Raw genomic sequence first — 21,262 nt, 5'->3', positions numbered from 1 at the left:
TAAAACATGCCTTTACAACAAATGACCCTTCAAGTCAAGCATGTAGGGAAAAGACCTTTAGGACTCTTTTCCAAAAGATGAAACACTTCATCCTTGTCTCCATTTTAGGAACCAATTTAACTTCTCCCAAGCCAACATCACATGCTTCTCATGCTCAGGCATGCATTCCATCTATCAACTTTCGCTTATGTACACTGTACTTTCGAAGCCGAAATGAACATATTGTTGCAACAATAAAGTGATTTTCCTACTCAACTTATTTCTATTTACCATTTGGTAAGATCTTGCAACTTGCATTTATTCCACAAAGAAATGCAAACAGATGCATCACTAGACATGCAGCCCTAATTGGATAAGAATTCTAACCATTTCTTACCAATCTATTTCAAAGGTCCCTCCTTTGTTTGCACATCAGCATCAATATGTGAATCATCCTGAACCACATCAACCATGGAATCTTTATTTCCATCCCTGCCATTTACTTTTTTCCACCTTCTTCTTTAGCTTTGGTGGAAGCAATGCTGGATTCAAAGTCCAACACCTTTCAGCAAGATGCCCTTGCTTATGGCAGTAAGTGCAACACACATGCATCCTTTTGACAACATGATTTGCCTTGTCTTGTGGACCTTTGGTTGCTTGCTTCTTTTCCTTCAAAAGTTTCCTGTATGTGGCCATCCTCTTCCAACATCTAGAAACATAATGGTTATCCAAACCACAAAAGGAACATGCAATTCTTTTTCCATGCTTTACAAAATCAAAAGGAATGTTTTTAAAACCAAATTTATACCTGCCTTTTTCACCTTTATTTCCTTCATCAAGAGGTGAAGCAAATGAAGAAGTGGCTCCCTTTGGAACACCATCACTTTCTTCAAGGATGTCAGAGTTTCCACAACTCTCTGGTTCAAGTATGTGCTCCTGAACATCTGCATCATGCAAATTATGTCTCGAGCTATTGCATTCCTCATGAATATAATCCTCACACTTCTGAGGTAGAGGACTTGCAATGAAACTCCTTTTTGGAACTGTTTCAATGGCCTTCATGGCAGCTTTGGAACTCTCTCCATAAGACTGTCCATAGCCAAGACCCAAATACTTAGGCCTTTCCTCAACCATTATTGGCTCAACAATACCTTATGCATGTTTGCCCAATCCTTTTCCTTCATAGCCCATCTTGGACATTAGCTTGGAACCTATGCCTCTGGTATGTTTTTCAAAAGAACCAATATAAGCATTCTTAGAAGAATTTGAAGACAAACAGGAATGGTTTACCTCTTCTTCAAGCTGATACTTGTCCAAGGCTTATTTTACAACAAAGAGTTGTGACTCCAACTCATGCATCCTTTTCAAGTTCATATTTGCAATATGAAGTTGCCTCTCCATTTCTTGAAATTTTCCAGAAAGCATCTACTTCTCTTCCTCCACGGAATTCAATTTCTCTCTAAGTATGCTACTCTTCATTCCATCCTCATACATTTCTATCACCATATCCATCATGGTGGACAAGTCTTGCTTCATGTCTCCATTAAAGGAACTTCGAGAGCAAGAAGACTTTGAGAACTCACTTGTAGAAGTTGTCATTTTCAAAAGGCACAAACGAACTTCAAACAATATTATTAAATAGCTTGCTCAAGCAACCTTTTGCGACAAACCTCTTGTTATTCAAGGATTTCCCTGAGGTCCTTTGGGATAGAATAATGCCTTCAGTGCTTCTTCCTTCTTGTCCTCCCTGGACTGAGCTATCAATAGCTTTCCCTTCACCTTTGCAAACTCAAACAATAGTCAGTCTGCAACCAAGCATACAATCAATGAGGCAATCAATCCTTGACTATCAAAATACCTTTCAGACAAGCAATCTTTGCCTTGTCAATCAAGCATTCTGTTACAACCTTCTTTGAAGGTGGGGTTAATCAATCTTAAGCTCTGATACCACCTGATCTGAAAATGGGGCTCTTAGGCTTCTTGTCTAACTTACATGAACCTCTCCCACTTCCAAAGCTTTAAATTTTCCCAAGTCTTAATGATTAACCAATGCGGAATTAAGAAATGCTTGAAAATATGGGTGTATGCTTGTATTTGTTTTCAGCTGGTTATTTACTTTAAAATCTGTTGTTTGCACTGATATGGGAATGTACTTAAACTGATATACAAATGCACATAACAATAGTCAGAGCAGCAGTAAAAACAAACACATGAGGCAACAAGATAATATGGAGTTCACCCTGATATATTGGGCTACGTCTCCTTGAGCTCTAATCAACTCGATTAGGATCTCTGGGATTATGGAAATAGTTCTTTTACAAGTGCCTACACTTAACTCCAATGTTTTATACAGGAACATTGGTCTCATAACACCATCTTATCCCTTGGCTCTTGGAGCTCTTCGACTTTCTAGCTCTGGCTCTTGGCTCTGGCTCTGGCTCTTGCTCTGGCTATGGCTCTGACTCTAGCTTTGGCTCTGTGGCTTTGGCTCTGGTTATGGCTCTCAGCTCTCGCTTCTGGCGCTCGCTTTGGCTCTTGGCTCTGGCTTCTCTAAGCTTCTTCTCCCAACCTTTTTCATGCCTCTGTGAGTCGGTCGACTTCCAAGCAACTCCAACAACAATATGCTGCTGTCAATTGAGCTCTCTGGTTTTTCCACTCGACCTTCGAGTAACTCCAAAGACTATCTGCGCATTTAGCATCTTCTTGCTGTTTGCTTTTTTCTACCTATTACGGTGAGCTCTTACTCTGGATTTCCTGCTTCCAGGTTTTGCTTACTACTTCTTCGACTACTCTCTTTTTCTCCCCTTTTACTCTTTGTCTATTCGTGGCTCTTAGAACCATTATGTTCCCCGACTTTTCATTTCCTCTTCTTCCCCTTCGGTTCGCCTGCTGCTGTTCATTTGGAGTTCCCTGCCTCTGCGTCATCGCCATCGTCCACAAGGAAGCGGCCACTTATCCTCTCACAAACTGTGCTAGCTCTTCCTCGACGGTTCAGTAATCCAATTGCACTGTGGAATGACTCATCCGCCAACTCATCGTCCACGTCGGACTTCAAATCTTTATGCATTGTGGCTTATTGCTCCATCGGGTGCAATCTCCACCATTAGATCTGGATCCCCCAGATCCTACGATATTCGCTCATTTCACACAGTTGACTTGCTCGACTATTAGCGCGCGATGAGAGGCAGTTTTCTCTCTCATCCACTGGACATGCATCGAGTGCTGAATGGAATCGCTCGGTTTCAGCCAAATCCACTTATTGCCCAAGGGTGCCTCCGATATATACTATCAGTTTTGGAGCGTGGGACCCGCCTTTCGCCTTAGCGCTTTCCCCACGGTTTCCCAGCTTCCCATGCGACCGAGCACTTGGGTCCTTTCCTTCTCGAGGGGTTTTGCCTAGCGCATCAGAAACAACCTTCATTTTCTGGTTTGAGCCTCCTAATTGTCATTTTTGTGCCATGCACAGTCCCCATGGGCCACCAGTCAATGTGCTTTAATCAAAGGTCCTCGTTGCTCTTATGATGGCTGCAACTTGTCGTTGTTCAGAGGTTATTTCTGATAGGCTTCGACATCCATAAGACTTTAAACTTCGGTATGAGCTTGTATAGAGTTTGGGTAGCTTTAAGAGAGTTTAAGGATCCAATTTTGGATCACTTGACTATAGGTACAATCATCGAGCTTTAGTGGTTTTGAGCCACAAATCCCAAAATTGTCGTCCTGATCCATTTTTCTTTTGCCCGTGTCAAGAGCAGAAGGGGGGGTTGCAGGACTTAAACCCCAAACTCTACATCGTTTTTTTATTTGTGCCCTAATTCAATTAAACAAGAACTAGAGGACAAACGTTTCAAATCCCAACATATATAAACAATTTTGAAGGGAAATGGATAATACGAACCAAAGAGAGAAACATTGATTTCATAATCAAGAAATATTACAAATTCAAATGACGTCTAGAATTAATTTTTCTATCTCTCTTTGTGCTTGCAAGATCCTCCAGTTTACATATACATATTTAAAAATTAGAAAATTATCCCATAACTAAAAAGCGAGGTCATTTTCCAACAATGCTACATATGGACATTTATAGAACTCAACTAAATAACTAAGTATATATGTCCCATAAGGGACACATAAAAAAAAAAAAAAACTGATTCTTCTGCTGTAAATATCTACAAGGATTTTTCCCTCACGGGGAAAATAAAATTTGTTGGGATGTGTTGCAACAGCTACAACAAACCCCAACATTTTCACATTGCACATTCAAAATTTTGGGTCCTGATTTGGGATCGTCTACTTCTTTGATGTATTTAGAATTGCATGTGAAAGAACATGATAAAACACATATGCATACACTTTAAAGAATGGGGAAAAATAAAGTAAACCATCAAAACAAAGAACACAAGGAGCTTGATAATGAAGTTCATCCAATGTGGACTATGTCTTTGGGCCCTGCTCAAAGTGGGGAGGCCTCTTCATTCATCTCAGAAAAATCAAATAAATACATGGAAAAAATACACTTTATACCTCCAAATATGGGGATGGCTTGAAAATGGGCTACTCACATCAAAAAACTAATTGCACCATTAGAGTCCTGGTGAAAATTTGTGAATTTTGAATATAAACATGACCCCTTTCTGTCACAGTGAAATTTGGGCTTCGAGGGAATCTTTTAGATTCCTCATAGATTCTCTTCTTAGGATGGAAAGAAAACTGGCTACTCAAATGAAGAAATGGTCTATGCCATCACAATCCTTGTGAAAATTTGGTTTAGATGAGTATAAACTTGACACATTTATGTAACTGTCAAAGATTGGCCCCCAAGGAATCTAAAAGATTCATCACAAGATTTTGCATCATAATATTCGCCTAGAATATAGATTATTTTTCCTAGAATATTCCATGGAATATTCCACCCAAGAACTGTGCCCTGGTGTAGAAATTCCTTGTAGATTCAAATTGCAGTTTGTAATATGCTAGAATAATTGACTTGAATCAACTCTACTCATTAGCGAAAACAATAAATGATCAATGAAATCACAAAGCATAAAAGAGAAAGAATTCAATCACACATAACACTAATTTTATGGGGAAAACCACATCTAAAAGTCCCGCTATCTATATATTTCATTAATTAGAAAATATGAGAATATTACAATGCTTTTCTCAAGTGCGAGCAACCTCTGCACTATCTTTATGTATATCACTGCTTCCTAGACAAGCTCAAGCCAATACTTAGCCAATTCTGGTGCCTACCAAGCTCTTATCTCCTTGCGCAATTTCCTTGGGAATTAGGCCATATTTAATTCGGAAATTCCTCAGTTATTAATTGCGCAATTCTCATAGGCCTTCCTTTGATTTCATGCACCACTTGTACAATTCAGGGGATTATACAACTTATACTACATTGTCCCTGAACTCTAATCTCAACTGGGTATTTATTTGATCTGACATGCATGAGTTAATTATGAGTGAATTTCCAATTTACTGGTTTATCACTGCTGGTTACACCCCACTACTGGATCTCCCACTAATTCCTCCACTAGTTGGAACTAGTTTAGCTAACTTTAATTCAGTTAAACTGAATTAATTAATTACAACTCAAAATAAACTCAACCAAGAATCCTATAAAGTAGGAGACACTCTACATGACTCAAGTTAGACCATCAACTCAAATTAATTGAGACAACTAAGTCAAATTAACTTAGTTAACTATTACAAGTTGTCATGGTATATGTAATTACAATTTGATTCCCAATTTAATTCAAGGACAAATTAAATTAGGATTTTTCTTGATGCTATTTTTAACATTTCTTGTTGCTATTTTCAACACTCCCTCTTGACAAGAAAGGAATTCAACTCTATCCCGATTTGGTACCTTTAGAATGTTCCGCATGCAACTGTCGTCACTGTTGTTGTTTCTACTACAACATCTGCAACCAAAAAGCATCCAAAAGAATAAACGAAATAAATTGAATCAACTATTCTACTAGGAAAACTGTGTTGTTGCTGATTCTACTACTGAGCTTCTTGCTTCGCTGTCATCACTACTCTACACTCCTCAGTATTTTACTGACATTGATCCTCCTGCTACTGAATGTTGGAAGAATCACCGCACCTCTATGGAATCCGTAATTTCCACCCTGGGGATCCTAGTTACTAGTTTGTAACGTTTACCAATACCTGTAGGTTTTGGTGTAACGGCAAACCTCCACATGGTATCAGAGCTTGGACCCAGGTTCGATTCCCCCAAGTTGCGTTTGAGGGGGGGTGTTGGAAGAATCACCGCACCTCTATAGAATCCGTAATTCCACCACGGGGATCCTAGTTACTGGTTTATAATGTTTACCAACACCTGCGGGTTTTGGTGTAACGACAAACCTCCACATGGTATCAGCGTGGCCCCCTATAGCAAGGTAATGATGCATGAGACAAAAAACACCTCAATGGATCCTGCCCAATTTTTGAAACTCCTGGACTAAGATTTCATATCGCCCCACCTCACACCTGGAGGTATGGCTACATGTGTGTATGTCTCCACTCGGTCTCCTCTTTTCTTCTCCAATCGTGGCTACTCCACAACTTGCTGAGGTTGCTTCTGAGGCTGCATGTTGAGAGGTAATTCAAGCTCCCTCTCAACCACTGAGTCTCTAACCTTTGCCTTTCTCCTCAAGGCTTTGCATGCATCTTGTACCTCAAGTGAATACAAGTTCTTAACTCTCACACTGATATATTTCACCTGTCTCGTGGTGATGTGTCTAAGGAAATCCTTTCCTTTGCTAAAAATCACATCGTAGCCATGGTCTTCCAATACCGCGATGGAAAAGAGATTCTTCTTTAGTCCTGGAACATACATCACATCTGTGAGTTTGAGAGGGGATCCAAACTCCCTCTGAAAATTAATAGTACTGATTTCAGTCGTGCAATACCTCCCATCATCTCCAAACTCTATTTTTGCTTGAGGTCTTTCTCTTACAAGTCACTGAAGAGATCTCTATTCCCTGTCATATGGAACGAGCTACCATTGTTGAGATACCACATGCTTCCCATTATAGTGCTTGCCATGCATGCAATGAGAGTGAAATCAAGTTTGAATTGTGAAGCTAGAGCTTCACCCGTGACTGCTACTGCGGGCTCCTTGCTTGCCCGCTTTCTTCCGTGGGCATTTCGTGGCATAGTGCTTGAAATCGTGACAATGAAAACACTTGATGTTCGACAAGTCCTTCTTGCCAGCCTTCTCGCCTTGGGACTTCTTTCCCTTGGCTTTTTTTCTTTGTTGACTAATGCAAATTCCTCTTACACTTATTTGGATGAGGTCCCATCTTTGGTGTTTCACCAAATCTCTTCTTGTACCAAGTTGGACCACAACTACTCCCACTATGGTAGTTTCTCCCTCCCATTAACTGAGTCGTAGTTGTTGTGCCAGCTCTTGGGAAGTCCTAGAAGTGCTAGGCTCACCAGATCGTCTTCAGTAATCATAACACCGACACTTCCAAGCTCATCCTGACATTGGGTGAACTTGGTCTAGTACTTCGGTATTGAGTCACCCTTCTACATCTTGATATCTCTGAGCTTCTCCTTTAGTGCCATATTCCTGTGGTCACTATTGTTTTGAAACATGTCTATCAAGGCCTTCCACATTGCAAATGGAGTTTCCTTACCATGGAGGTTCGAGACAATGTGATCTCAAACTCCTCAAATAACCCTTCTCGCCTTTGCCACACATTTTCTCCACTCTGCCAGATCCTGAGCATCAACTGACTTAGGAATATATTTTTCTATGAATTCCTTAAGCCCGTTGTCTTCCAACACTACCTCCATCCTGTCCTTCCAAGCAATATAGTTGGAACTATCCTCATGGGCATATTCGAGTTTCAATTCGTAGAACGACATCCTACTGGCTCTGAAGTATGATATTACAAATTCAATTTCTCCTACAAAAGTTAAACTCGTATTCTCCTCTTCTATAGTGATTTCATCTCTGATACCATGTGGATATTTCTACAAATATAGCTTTGATACCATGTAGAAATTTCTACAAATCTAGCTCTGATACCATGTAGAAATTCCTTGTAGATTCAAACTGCAGATTGTAATATGCTAAAACAATTGACTTGAATCTACTCTACTCATCAGTGGAAACAATAAACAATCGATGAAATCACGAAGCATAAAAGAGAAAGAATTCAATCACACATAACACAATAATTTTCTAGGGAAAGCCACAACTAAAAACCCCTGCTATCTGTATATTGCATTAATCAGAAAATATGAGAAGATTACAATGCTTTTCTCAAGCCTAAGAAATCTCTACATTATCTCTATCTATCTCACAAATTCCTAAACAAGCTCAGCCAATACTTAGCCAATTCTGCTGCTTTCCAAGCTCTTATTTCCTTTAGCAGTTTCCTTGGGAATTAGCCCATATTTAAATGGGAAGTTCCTCAATTATGAATTGCGCAATCCTCATAGGCCTTCCTCTGATTACATGCATAACCTATATAATTCATATGATTATATGATTGATAGTACATTGTCCCTGAACTCCAATCTTAACTGGGTCTTTCTCTGATTTGACATGCATGAGTTAATTATGAGTGAATCTTCAGTTTATTGGTTGGTCATTGTGGTTACACCCCACTACTCGATCTCCCACTAATTCCTCCATCAGTTGGAACTAGTTTAACTGACTTTAACTCAGTTAAACAGAATTAATTAATTACAACTCAAAATAAACTCAAGTAGGGCTCCTATAAAGTAGGAGAAACTCTACATGACTCAAGTTAGACCCTCAACTTGAATTAACTGAGACAACTAAGTCAAATTAACTTAGTTAACTAATATATGTTTTCATGAGATATGGAATTCCCAATTTAATTCAAGGACAAATTAAATTAGGATTTTTCTTGATTCTATTTTTAACATATCTTGTTGCTATTTTGAACACTAGGCAAGGTTCCATTCGTCTAGTTCTACTCGACCCTGTTGTGTGGTTCATTCCCCTCCATTGGCATCGATTTTCAAATGAGATGGATTAAATATGTTGGGTTCGGTGGTGGTTACAAATCTGGCTCACTAGCTTGGCGGTTAGTTGTAACTTGTTAAGTCATGGTTCCTCGTTGGGTGTAGGTTTAAACCCCACCCACGTGGTAACTATAAACATAAACACAAATTCCGTTGGTTGGTGTTTGTTTAACGTCTGGGCAATGTGTATGATTTGGGACCGCCTGTTAGTTATTATATATAATATATATATGTGATATGATAGGTCGTTGGGTGGGGTCCCAATTCAGACCCAACGAAATCCCTAACCCCATTTTTAATAAAAAATCTCGACTGTCCCACTAGATTTTGTTAGGGTTCAATGGAGAAATTAACTAAGTGACATTTTGACCAATTCTAGTTGTTGTTTTGTGCCAAATTTTCACTCAGTTTGTGGCCACCAAATTTAGTGAATTTCGCTAGATTTAGCTAGACTACCAAAGTTAGTGAGCCTCCAAATTTATTTGGCTACAAATGTCCTATATTTTTTACTTGGAACTTTGACTGTCAATAATTTGCATATATGAATTCAGATTGAGGCATCGTCTGCATCATTGGAATTAGGATGACAAGCTCTTCAATCTGATCTTGGTTTCAATGAATTCCAAAGACTTCAATTTTGAGTCTCTTAAGAGCCACTTGGATCATTCCTCCCCACTTAGGAGCTTTTGGTCCTCCAAAAGCATAAACATGTTTGCAATCTCGATTTGAATGACAGATTCCCTTTCCTTCACTTTTGTACTTTGAAACTCGGAATGATGAAACCCACACTTGTATCCATATGCAAACTTGTAGTTGCTAATACATGTTCAATTACAAGACCAAAACAAAACCCAAGAAAACCCCACACTTGCCAAGAGTTTATAACCCACTCATGGAAAAGTTTACAGTAGAAACCAATATCCATGCTATCCAACTAAAAATCCAAAATATCACTATGTTTCCAACATAAGTGATGTTATACATTCATCACATTTACAAACAACTACAACATGTGATTTATAAAATGAGGTCATGCTCAACTACTTAAAAATGCCACCCATCTCTTACCTAACCATGTGAATGGGTCTTATTCCTATAGCTGATTATCTTATTGAACTACATGATTGACTAGTTCCTTCACATGTACTTTCACATGCTTCTTATCCTTCTTTGGCCGTTTCTCTAGATGGAGCTTCCAACAGCTAGATCCCTGATTTCCTCTCTGGTTGCAATGGTTCTTCTTCGTCCAAAATTTCTTGACCTTGTTTCTTGAATGGTTGTCTCTAGTGCAACTCTGATAGGATGAAGTTGACTTGGCTATCACTAGAATGTGGTGATGCACTCTCATCATGTTTTATTGATCGGTCATTAGTTTCCTTGGAACATTCTCCCACTTCCTTTCTGACATAGCCAACTCTTGCATAACGAGGTAATTTGTCCACTTTTATGGGATTCACAATTCCTTGACCTTCAATGCCAAGGCCTTTTCCTTGATACCCCATTTTCTTCATCAGTTTTGAACAAATTCCTATAGTGTGTTTCTCAAAAGCAACAAAATAATCATCATAACGAGAACATGAAATTGAAGAACCACTTTTTACCTTAGATGTCATTTCTGAAGTGGGTGATGATGACTTGTCACATTGCAAAATTTCCAAGGCCTCTTCCATGACTTGTAACTCACATTGCAAACTTTGTTTCTCCTCCTTTGCTTCTTGTATGAGTCTCCTCAGTTCAATATTCTTTTCTTGAATGCTTTGGTTGATCTCCTAAAATTTTTGTAGCCATGCAGTCTTTGGTGCTCTTCTCATATTTGGCACAACATTTGTTGCAATGTTTGTCTCATCGCTTGAATCTGAACTCAAGTCAATAGGCCCATAACCTACAAACCAAAGAGCTACGGTCTTCATCTCATCACCTGAATCAGAACCCAGGTCAATTGCTCCAACACCTACAAATCTGACAGTTGTGACCTTCTCCTCATCCTTTGAATCAAATTCTTGGTCTTGTTGCATGGTGGCTACCTTCGTTTTCTTCTCTTTTTTGTCATTCCTCTTTGGCTTCAATTTTAGATGCAATTTCAATTAATTCTCCTTATCATGCCTTTTTTTCTCACAATGAGTACAAGAGCTATTTGCTTCATTTTTCCTTATTGTCGTTGCCTTCTTTCCAGAGTTTCCTTTTTCATAGTTTCCCATACTTTCAAGGTGAATGGCTTTCACACTAGCTGAATCAAGAGTAGTGGGTGAAAATATCAACAAAGAATGCCAAAGATAATCATGTAAAGAACCAATATACTTCATCAAAGTATCGGGTGAATCTAAAGGAATGCCCAATGTCAAAGCTTGTTTCATAAATTCCTCTATGAATCTTTGAACATCTTGACCTTTTCCTTGTTTCAAATGTTTCCATTATATCATGACTTTCTACCAATATGCTAATGGATAAAATTGTCCTTTTAAAGCAGAAACAAATTCAGACCATGAAGAAAGGATTTTACCCATATTCTTACTATCTTTCTGAAGTTTTCTCTCCCACCATATGAGAGTAGTGTCTCTGAGTCGAAGAGATACTAATTGGATCTTGGCCTCATCTTATTTAATTTTTTGAATCCAACAATACACTTCAATTTGTTTGATCCAATTATTTATCTTTTCTTCATTAGAATCTTCGTTAAACATAGATAGATCAAACTTTACATCCAACTTAAAAAAAGGCTTTTTGGAAGAATTTATATGTTGTCTGTTATAATGATGAGAATGAGATGATAAAGAAGAATAAATTTCACTAGAAGATAGAGATGGAGGTTTAGGAGGTTCTCCTCCATTTTTATGATTCAATAAACCATTTTCCGCTACTTTCTCTTCCTTATTCTTTTCCTTCTTTACCACTATCTTCTTGTATTCTTCAAAAAATTTGTCCACTTTGTTGGCCATGGTGTAAAAATATTTGCGAAAATATTTCTCTTCCTCCTCACAAGCATTATGATTTGCCATTTTCCTTCTTTGTGTTGCATGCCCCACTTCTGGACCAAATAACTTAAGTTTACCTTCAACCTTTTGGAGCTTGTTCCTATTTATCATTCACATTCGGAATTTACGTCAGTGAGAAGACTGCTCTAATATCGAACTTGATCCAGAAATATTTTTGAACACTCTTAAACAAAAATATTCATTTGTAGGACCTTTTACTGACACTTATATTTGCATGTGAAACATAAGCAATACATTCTCTAAAAAATACTTAAGAAATCCATCAACATAAACAAGAATCAAATAACTATGAAGCAATCATAACACAAGATGTGATAACGGCTAAAATGATGAATTTGCTACAAAGATTTATATTTCGTTGTCCAACTGCAACATACAAAGATCACCAGAACCTGTAACATAGATCCATACTTTCGCCAAAACAAAAGCAAGAAACGTGGCCAAAATGTATCATTATACCTCCAAATTTGATGATGCCCTGAAAATAGGCTACTCAGATTAGAAAACGGATTACAATATCAATCTTCTGGTGAAAAATCATGAATTTTGAGTATAAACATGACCCCTTTCTGTCACAGTCGAATCTGGGCTCCTAAGGAATCTTTTAGATTCCTCATAGACTCCCTTCTGAGGATAGATGGAAAATTGAATACTCAAATGAAGAAACAGACTGTGTCATCTTGATCCTTAAAAAAATTGGTTCAAATGAGTATAAACTTGGCACATTTCTGACACTGTCGAAATTTGACCCCTAGGGACTCTAAAGGATTCCTCACAAGATTATATATCAAAATATTCCCTTGGAATCTAGGATATTCTCCTAGAATATTTTGTAAAATATTCTACCTCAAGAACTATGCCCAGGTAGGGTTCCTTCCATCATATTTCACTCAACCCTGCTTTATGGTTCTTTCACCTCCATTGGTGTCGATTTGCAAATGAGATGGATTAAATATGGTAGGGTTAACAGTGGTTACAAAGCACGGTCGTTGGCTTGATGACTGGTCGTACCCTGTTAAGTTATGGGTTCCCACCGGGAATGGGTTCAAAACCCATCTGCATGGTAATTTTAATTATAAACACAAATTCTATTGGTTGGTGTTTGTTGATCATTTGGGTGGTGTGTATGATTTGGGACCGCATGCGATCGACGCGGGTTCAACTTCTGTTGGTTCTGTGTTTTATGGTGGCTGTTGGCTGAAGTTCGCTCATTTGTTATTATATGTAATATATATGTGTGATATGGCAAGCCGTTAGGTGGGTCCTAGGTCATACCTGCGGGCCCAAACTCCAATTTTAATTATTTTTTTTTTAATAAAAAATCTCAACCGTCTTGCCAAATTTCGTTAAGGGTCATCAAAAACATTAACGAGGTGAAATTTTGACTAGTTATGGCTGTCGTTTTGTGCCAAATTGTTTCTTGATTTGTGGTTGCCAAATTTAGCGGATTCCTCCAGATATAGTTGGACGACCAAAGTAGTGAGCCTCCAAATTTATCTGGTGACAAAAGTCTTGCTCCTTTGATGTGGAAATTTGACTAGCAATAACTTGCACATACAAAGTCAGATTGAGGCGTTATCTATGCCCTTGGAATCAGGATGACAAGATCTTCTTTCTCCTCCTAGTTTCGATGAAATCCAAAGCTTCGATTTTTTAGCCTCTCTAGAGCCACCTAGATTAGGTACCCCCCTTGATTTTGAAGGTTTTAATGAACATCCCTATTACGTCACTTAGACCAACTCTCTAAAATACCCTAATCATCACTAGATGCAATCCCTTAATGAATCTTTTCATAACTTTCTTAAGCAATAATTCCATCACCACAACCGAATTTGCATGATAGAGACTTCACTGAGATTGTAGTCATGTATTTGCTGAAAGTATGTTTTTTCAAGCTCTTGCTTCAACTAATAATGCCTTGTTGGTTTTTTGTTCCAACCTATAATTCTAAGGATTTTGGCTTACTTGGATTAAAGATTTCTCAGATGAAGCATACTATGCACGAAGATGGAAAGTGGATTTAATAATGAGTTAGAGAACTGCAGGAGATTGCATTAAATGCCACTGGTGGACATTATGCAGGAAAATCTACCACGTAGAAGATTTTGATAGAAGGATTGTGGTGGCCTACATTACATATAGATGAAAAGGAGTATTGTGGAGTTTATGATGTGTGCCAAAGAACAGGAAAAGCTTCAAGAAGAGATGAGATGCCACTGGTATCACAGGTTACATTGTAGTCTTTTGATAAATGGGCTATTTATTTTGTTGGACCTATCAATCTACCTGGGAAGAGATCTGGTGCAAGGTACATAATTATTGCAACTAATTATTTGACAAGATGGGCTGAAGCACAACCAGTAAGGGATTGCAGCGCAGAAACTGATACAAAGTTCATTTTTGAATACATATTGTTTCTATTTGGGTGTTCAAAGATCTTGATGAGTGACCAAGGTTCCCACTTCTTGAATAAAACCAGTGAAGCATTGACTTAAGAATTCCAAGTTTATCATTAGAAGAGTACTCCTTCTCACCCTCAAGATAATGGAATAGTAGAAGCATTAATAAGATTTTGGAGAATGCACTGACTAAGGTATGCAATGTGAATAGAGATGACTGGTACCTTATAATTCCAACAATATTATGGGCTTACAGGACCACATGTAATAAGTTGATAGGTCAGACACCCTTCAAATTAGTTTATGGGAAATAATTTGTGATTCCCATGGAATACATTGTCCTTAGCCTAAGGATTGTATCTTTTACAAATATGGAAAACCCTGACATAATGGAGGAAAGACTGTTGTAGTTGATTGCTTTGGAAGAAGATAGACTTACAATAGGACTCCATCAACAAGTACAAAAAGCAAGAGAAAAAGCTTGGCATGATAGACATATTAAGTAGAAAAAGTTCCAAGTAGGAGACCTTGTTCTCCTCTATGATAGTAAGTTTGTAAAATTCCGAGGAAAATTCAAGATGCATTGGTTAGGATCATATATTATTAAGCATATTACTGATGGAGGCACAGTTCAATTAGAAAAGTTAAATGGAGAGTTGATTCAAGGAAGAGTAAATGGCAGCAGGTTGAAGTTGTACAGGGACAACCCTGTCCCTACAACCTCACTCTAAAGAAGAAAGGGGAAAAGTCTTAGTGCCACCTGAAATTGAAAGTGGGCATGGGACTATAAACTACACTATAGAAATAACTTCGACGTACAAAGTTACTTCGCTACAGTCCAGATTATGTCGAAGTACATAGGATCTACGACGTAAGACAAATGTTCACTACACTATGGGATGCGTCGAAGTTTGCCGAAAAACATAAATATGACTGTTAAAAGGGGAAAATATGTGGAAAGTTGCATTTATGAGGACAGATTGGCAAGATCTAAGGATAAATATGCAATTAATGAACACAATCTGAACGTAATTTGGACAAAATCCAAACTAATGATGGAGTTCAAATTTCAGACTTGTTATAAAAAGTCGTCTCCCACCTAGATTGAACACTTTGTTGAATTGAGAATTCAAGTATTGATAGTGCGAAGAAATTGCAGAGAACTTCCGCATGAACGTCCTGTCAACTGAAGAATTTGTGCGTATATTTGACGAGAGAGGCATAGAAGGAGTCATGGAAGCAACTAATATGCCCACAGTAGCATCAACCACAGCAGTATTAACACAAAAACAACGGATATCACCGAGGAAGAAACTGACCAAGGAAGAGAGAACTAAGAAGAAACAAGATAAGAAACTTGTCAAACCTCAACAACAACCCGAGTAAGTCAGAGATAGTGAGGAATAAGTGGAGCACAAAGAGCAAATGGAAACAAAGGGAGTAGCATTTTCGCCTCTACCACCATACATTCCACTGAGGAAACCACATACAAAACTAGTCAAAGACTTGAAGGATGCAAATTTCGACACCTTCACACCCCTTACCATTTACTGGGGAACTACTTTGAAAAATACTGCAGTTGAAGTTCGCAAATTGTGACTTTAACGACAGGAAAACGTATCCTCAGTTTGCACCAAAATGGTATTTGAAACAGGTGCACTACCTAGACATTGGAGTAACAAGGCTAGAACCATAACAGTGGGCAAATGGGTTGGCATAGTTAAGACTACGAAATATGTTAAATGTGCGCACTTCGGCAGAATTCTGGGGAACACGGCTTGTGTGTGTCAGTTGCTCCTGCAGGTGCACGATGGATGCTTATGGATGGGACTAAGATCCCCATAGACCCAATGTTGATTTGGAGGATCACAAGGCTACCCATACCAAGGGTGGAACCCCACAGAGGAGTTCGTCAGAAAAGATCAGGACCACGCTATAGTGGATAATATGAAGAAGAATTTTGGGCTAGAAAAAGGAAAGAGGGGATATGACATCAATTCAATCAGTGGCCAAGTAGTTTGCTTCACAGTGAACATACTGGCTGCAAAGATCATGAGAAAGTGTCGGGAAAATGAAGTTCCTGCGTCGGTGGTTTCCTTAGCCGCGCAGTGTGCCAATAGGGTTCATTACAACTGGGTTGAATACCTGTGCAAGGAATTTTTGGATGATTGCCACGAAGTCCAGGAGAAAGGTACCACATTCCATTATGTGTGGTTACTTTTTATTATTGCAATGTTAGCATGGAGAGAGTTGAAGGATTCACAGTTCCCCTCGGTAGCATCAGATGTCTGTGAAGCCGTGTAGTATGCCTCACTATGGTTTACCACCCAACCATCATGAGAAATGGAGAACAAGATGTTCTTCGTATTGTATCATATGGATTTTCATATGGTAGTGAACCAGCACCCTCGCTTGTCGCCGAGCCTATACGAGAAGTATAGCGTTGTTGCAAAGTTTAAGGCATATTTTCATAGTGTACATAGAGGCGCACAGGGATACGAAGAAGGAATGACCCGCAGAATGGATGATTGCGTTGGAGGCAGAAGCAGGAGACAATGCGTCAAAAGAAGAGGAGGACACCTCATAGCACGATGAAGCGAGTGGAAAATTTAAGGACAAGGATCAGGATGGGCATGAATCACAGGAAGAAGAGCTACATGACGAGGGTCACTAAGATCCTCTAGAAGAGAAGAACATATAGAATAAAAAAAGACAAAGATGGACCCTGTTATCGCAGAAAAAGGGAAGGCAAAGGGAGAAGCTACCTCAAAGAAAAAGAAGAAGCAGAAGGTCGATAAGACGAAGGATCTCATGGTCCTTACTGAAGAGGACTTAGATCAAATTAGGGATAGGATATAGGAAGCAACAATAGAATCCTGGAATAGAGTAGAAGATCGCTACAACACACTTTTGACCAGTGCCGCAGACTGGATCACAGAATTGAAGATACTAGCTCAGGTGGTCAGACAACCAGTGCAGATAGAGGAAGGGGTTGGAGTAGAAAGGAAGATAGAGCCTATGCTTGCAACGAGGTTAATAGTGAACACAGATGCCTTCCGGACCCCTCTAGTTTGAATCCACGAAACTACATCAACAGGCTAAGGAATGGAAGCATGTCAATATGAACATCATAATGGTACCATTGCCAAGACTACATAAGCTGCACATAGAGATAATTAAAGAACTGAAGCTGTGTGAAGGGCACACCTCGCAGCTATTAATATTCAAGTAGAAAAAGAGTGAGTGGCACCTTGGCAGAAGCTCAAGCAGGTGATCCAAGAAAATTATCAAATGGCAGAGGAACACCATAATATCAAGGAGGTGGGTGAAGTCAAATGTAAAGAGATTCTAGACCTTAAGGTCCGAGAAGAGAAGACAAGAGAAGACAACGTCATGAAGCTCGACCTTGCAGTATAAGGACAAAATTTCCGCAATGCAATTCAAATATGAAATGCAAATTAATGAGTTGCAAATGAAGCTACAACCAACTATGCCATAAGAAGTGAGGGATCAAAGGGATACTGACCTAAATACTGTAATGGCCAGCATCTCCGCATCATTGGTAGGCTGTGGGAAATCGTTAGAAGAAAGTTTGCAAATTTGGACTTCGCTACAGGAAGATCCAAATGTACAGAAATTGCAGGGAAGAAATGTAGGGAAGCAACAATAGTTACAAGAGATTTAGGCATTTGCGAAGACCTTACCAATCTTGCAGAAGCTCACAAAGATCAATGAGTCGAAGGCCCTCGAGAAAAACATTGAGGAACTGAAGAAGGAGGAGCAGAGTTTGATAGAGAGGACTCAGCCTTGGCAGGATGAGGCCCTCCAATTATCGTAGATAGTGGATGAGAAGGTTTAGGAGCTTCGACAAAGGGAAACACTATTGGTGTAGAAGGCTCAAAACATGTGATAGAGGCACTGTTGGAGGAATCATGCAACGAGGACATGCAGGTGACAAAAACTCTACAATAGTTCAACCAGTTCTACAACAACATTGCAGAAAAATTCAGAGGCAAAGCCACTGAGTGATTCAGGACGAGTCACATGTGAGTGTTGGAGGCCTGTTGGGCGAAACCCAACTTGACATAGATTTTGATGAATACTTAGCATTTTGGGGAGCAGAGTGCAAAGTGGACTGCATAGTGGAGTAATGTAGCACGAAAGTGGACCGTGTGTAGATATACCACACGGTATATGGGCTTCGAGGCGGGTCAAATCCCCTCCCTTATTGTTAAAGGAATGCAATTTTTTATATGATGAATGGTTTTCAGACCATAATAGCTTGTATTAGGGAAGTTCATAGTATATGGACCATGGTATTGCGATGATATATCCCTCGATGTAATATTATATATAGGGATGAATAATAAAGAAGAAGATAGTCTTTAAGAATCACATCATGTATTAAATCCTTGTATCTTGGTCAATTGTGGTTTGGGAAAGAAGGCGAGGCTCTGCAGTTGAGTGCGCAGAGGCCTGAGTTCACAGCTGAGTGTGTGGACTGCCTGCAGCTAAGTACACAATCCAAGAAATGTTTGTTGTACAAATTCTCTATTATAAGCAACAGTTCTTGTGGACGTAGTCCCACATTTGGATGCACCACGACAAAATTTGTGTCTTCATGTGTTTATTTGCTTATTATCTATTGTAGCATACCAGTTTATTACAAATTGCATATTGTTTCAGTACAATGAAGTTTTATGGATGTATATGATATGCTTTAAGTGATGAATGCAATGTGGCAAAGTAATGTATGAATGCAAAGTAACTTATGAATGTTAAATTATAAGAAAACACAAAAATACCACATCTCAACATCCCTCAAGGCTGCAGAAACCTGGCTCTACATCCTCCCATAGTCACTTCGATTTGAGACTGTTATTTTCTTGTAGGTCATTGCTGAAAGGGCCAATGATTGAGGGTTTTCTTGGTGTGCAGTAAAGAATCGAACCTGGGTGAGCCCAACCTAAGCCAACACATACTTCCTTGTGTAAAGGAATTCTAAACAAATTCCTCACATCACATGCACATTGCCTTGGCATCTGTTATGGGCATGACACCTGTCTTAGGAAAGCAAGCAATAATTGATGAACTAATTCCAAAATATGAATTCCCAAATGTTCAACTTAACATCATAAGCAAGCTTGATCAAGTGAATCAGGTGATTGGAATTGATTTCCCGTCCCAATCCAGCAGTCATTGAGCCTCATGGGGGTTCACTGGGGGAGAAATACCATGCCACATGGGTTCATATTGGGGGATATATAGTGAGGAACAAATGACAATGTATTGAACATATAATAGGGAGTAAAGAGTTTTTATATGTCATGTATAAAAAATAGAGCTTAAAGTTAATGAAAAAATGGATACCTACAATATCTATTGAAAGTAGGGGTTTGTTAAATTCGGAAGGTGTATTGGGTTCATATTGATAGGGGGTTAAATAAAGTGATTTTTAGAGATATTTTCTAATATGTAGTCAAATTAAGGGTTTATTATACCATGACTGCACGTGTTATGTCAGAGGTTCATTAAGTGAAGCCCCTTTATTGAGCCTCCAAAAGGCAGGGACTGGAGAGTTCAACTTGCGATCATAGAATACATTCCTTTACTTGCAAGTTAGCTAGGGGTGAATTTTTGAACAATAACTTAGGTTCACTCTGCATGCATTAGCTAGGTGACCCATGTGTTTTCAATATGTGAAGTGGATTCCAAATAATTTTAAGCGACTTGTTGAAGAATTGGGTATATAATGGGAATTACAACATATTGGAAAAGACAAATAATTCTCACTACTTGTATCGCATGACAATTTTGAATGCTACATTACTTCTAGCTCCAAGCTCGGGATGAGAAATCACATGTGAAACAATGTTATATTTTGTGATTAATGCTTCAAAGGTTAGGGTTTTCAACATAAAATTCATTGGTGCAATGGTGCTTTAATCCCTAATTCCAATTGTTGATCACTTGGTTGTAGAGAAATCCATTTTCCCTTGCCTTGTTGAGCTCAATGAGGAACCTTTTGTTGATGTATGATGCTTTGTTGGTCAAGCACCCCCAGCCTGTGATCAAGTCATTTGTCATCTTAAATATTGCAATCTCGAGGATGCTTTGTTTCTCATCGAAGTGGCTTAAACTCAAGCCTTTGATGTACTTGTTGGGAGTATTAGTGATACATCGCAGAGAGAAGAGGTTATCTATTCTCACTCGCAAAGAGGAGAGGTTATCTACATTGAATCATGAGCAAGGGAGGAAAATTGTGATCAATCACAAACTAGGGAGTCAAATTGCAACCCAATCATAGAAAAAGGAAACAAAATGTGACTATAGCACTAAGAAGGGAAGCAAGTAGTGACTATATCATAGACTAGAAAAGATAGGTGTGACTCGATCATATACGAGGAAAACAAAATGTGATATAATCTCTAATAAGCATGGAATATAATGACTAATCGCAAACAAACAAACTTGAATGTGACTCAATCGTAAATAGGGAAGTTAAGTTGCAATGTCGCAAGAATTGTTGTGACACAACTCACCTAATCATGACCTCATTTTGTAATCACATTACTCACCTATCCTGTGCCAACACGTCCCTAATCATGTTTCTTTTCTGTTCATATCCCTTGCTCCATAACATGACCCATGCATAAAATTTTAAAACAATACAACTTCTATAATGGTTAAAATTTTAGCAGCACCCATAGTTGAAAACCTATATCCAAGAGATTCAGTTCTTAAGCAAAGGAAATACCACTGTGATGATACATATAAGAATGATCAAGGGACCTGCTAACGAGTAGTAACATTTGATCAAGTACGCATACAAAAAGGCCCGCTAAAGACTCTCACTTGTTGATTTTTGTG

General features: G+C 38.7%; 1 protein-coding gene and 1 pseudogene across 3 annotated transcripts in view; both read left to right on the top strand.

Moving 5' to 3' along the window:
- The window catches only part of LOC149149505 (uncharacterized), a 53,988-nt gene that overhangs the window by 6,251 nt on the left and 26,475 nt on the right, over positions 1-21,262 (top strand). The window lies entirely within an intron of this gene.
- On the top strand, positions 16,340-20,431 carry LOC149149506 (uncharacterized; annotated as a pseudogene).

This window comes from Pinus tabuliformis, chromosome 9, assembly GCF_031772625.1.
Source record: "Pinus tabuliformis cultivar Carrire ecotype Pingquan chromosome 9, CPIR1, whole genome shotgun sequence".
Lineage (NCBI taxonomy): Eukaryota > Viridiplantae > Streptophyta > Pinopsida > Pinales > Pinaceae > Pinus > Pinus tabuliformis.
Note: the sequence above shows the minus strand (reverse complement) of the source record. Positions and strands in the feature narration are given on the sequence as shown.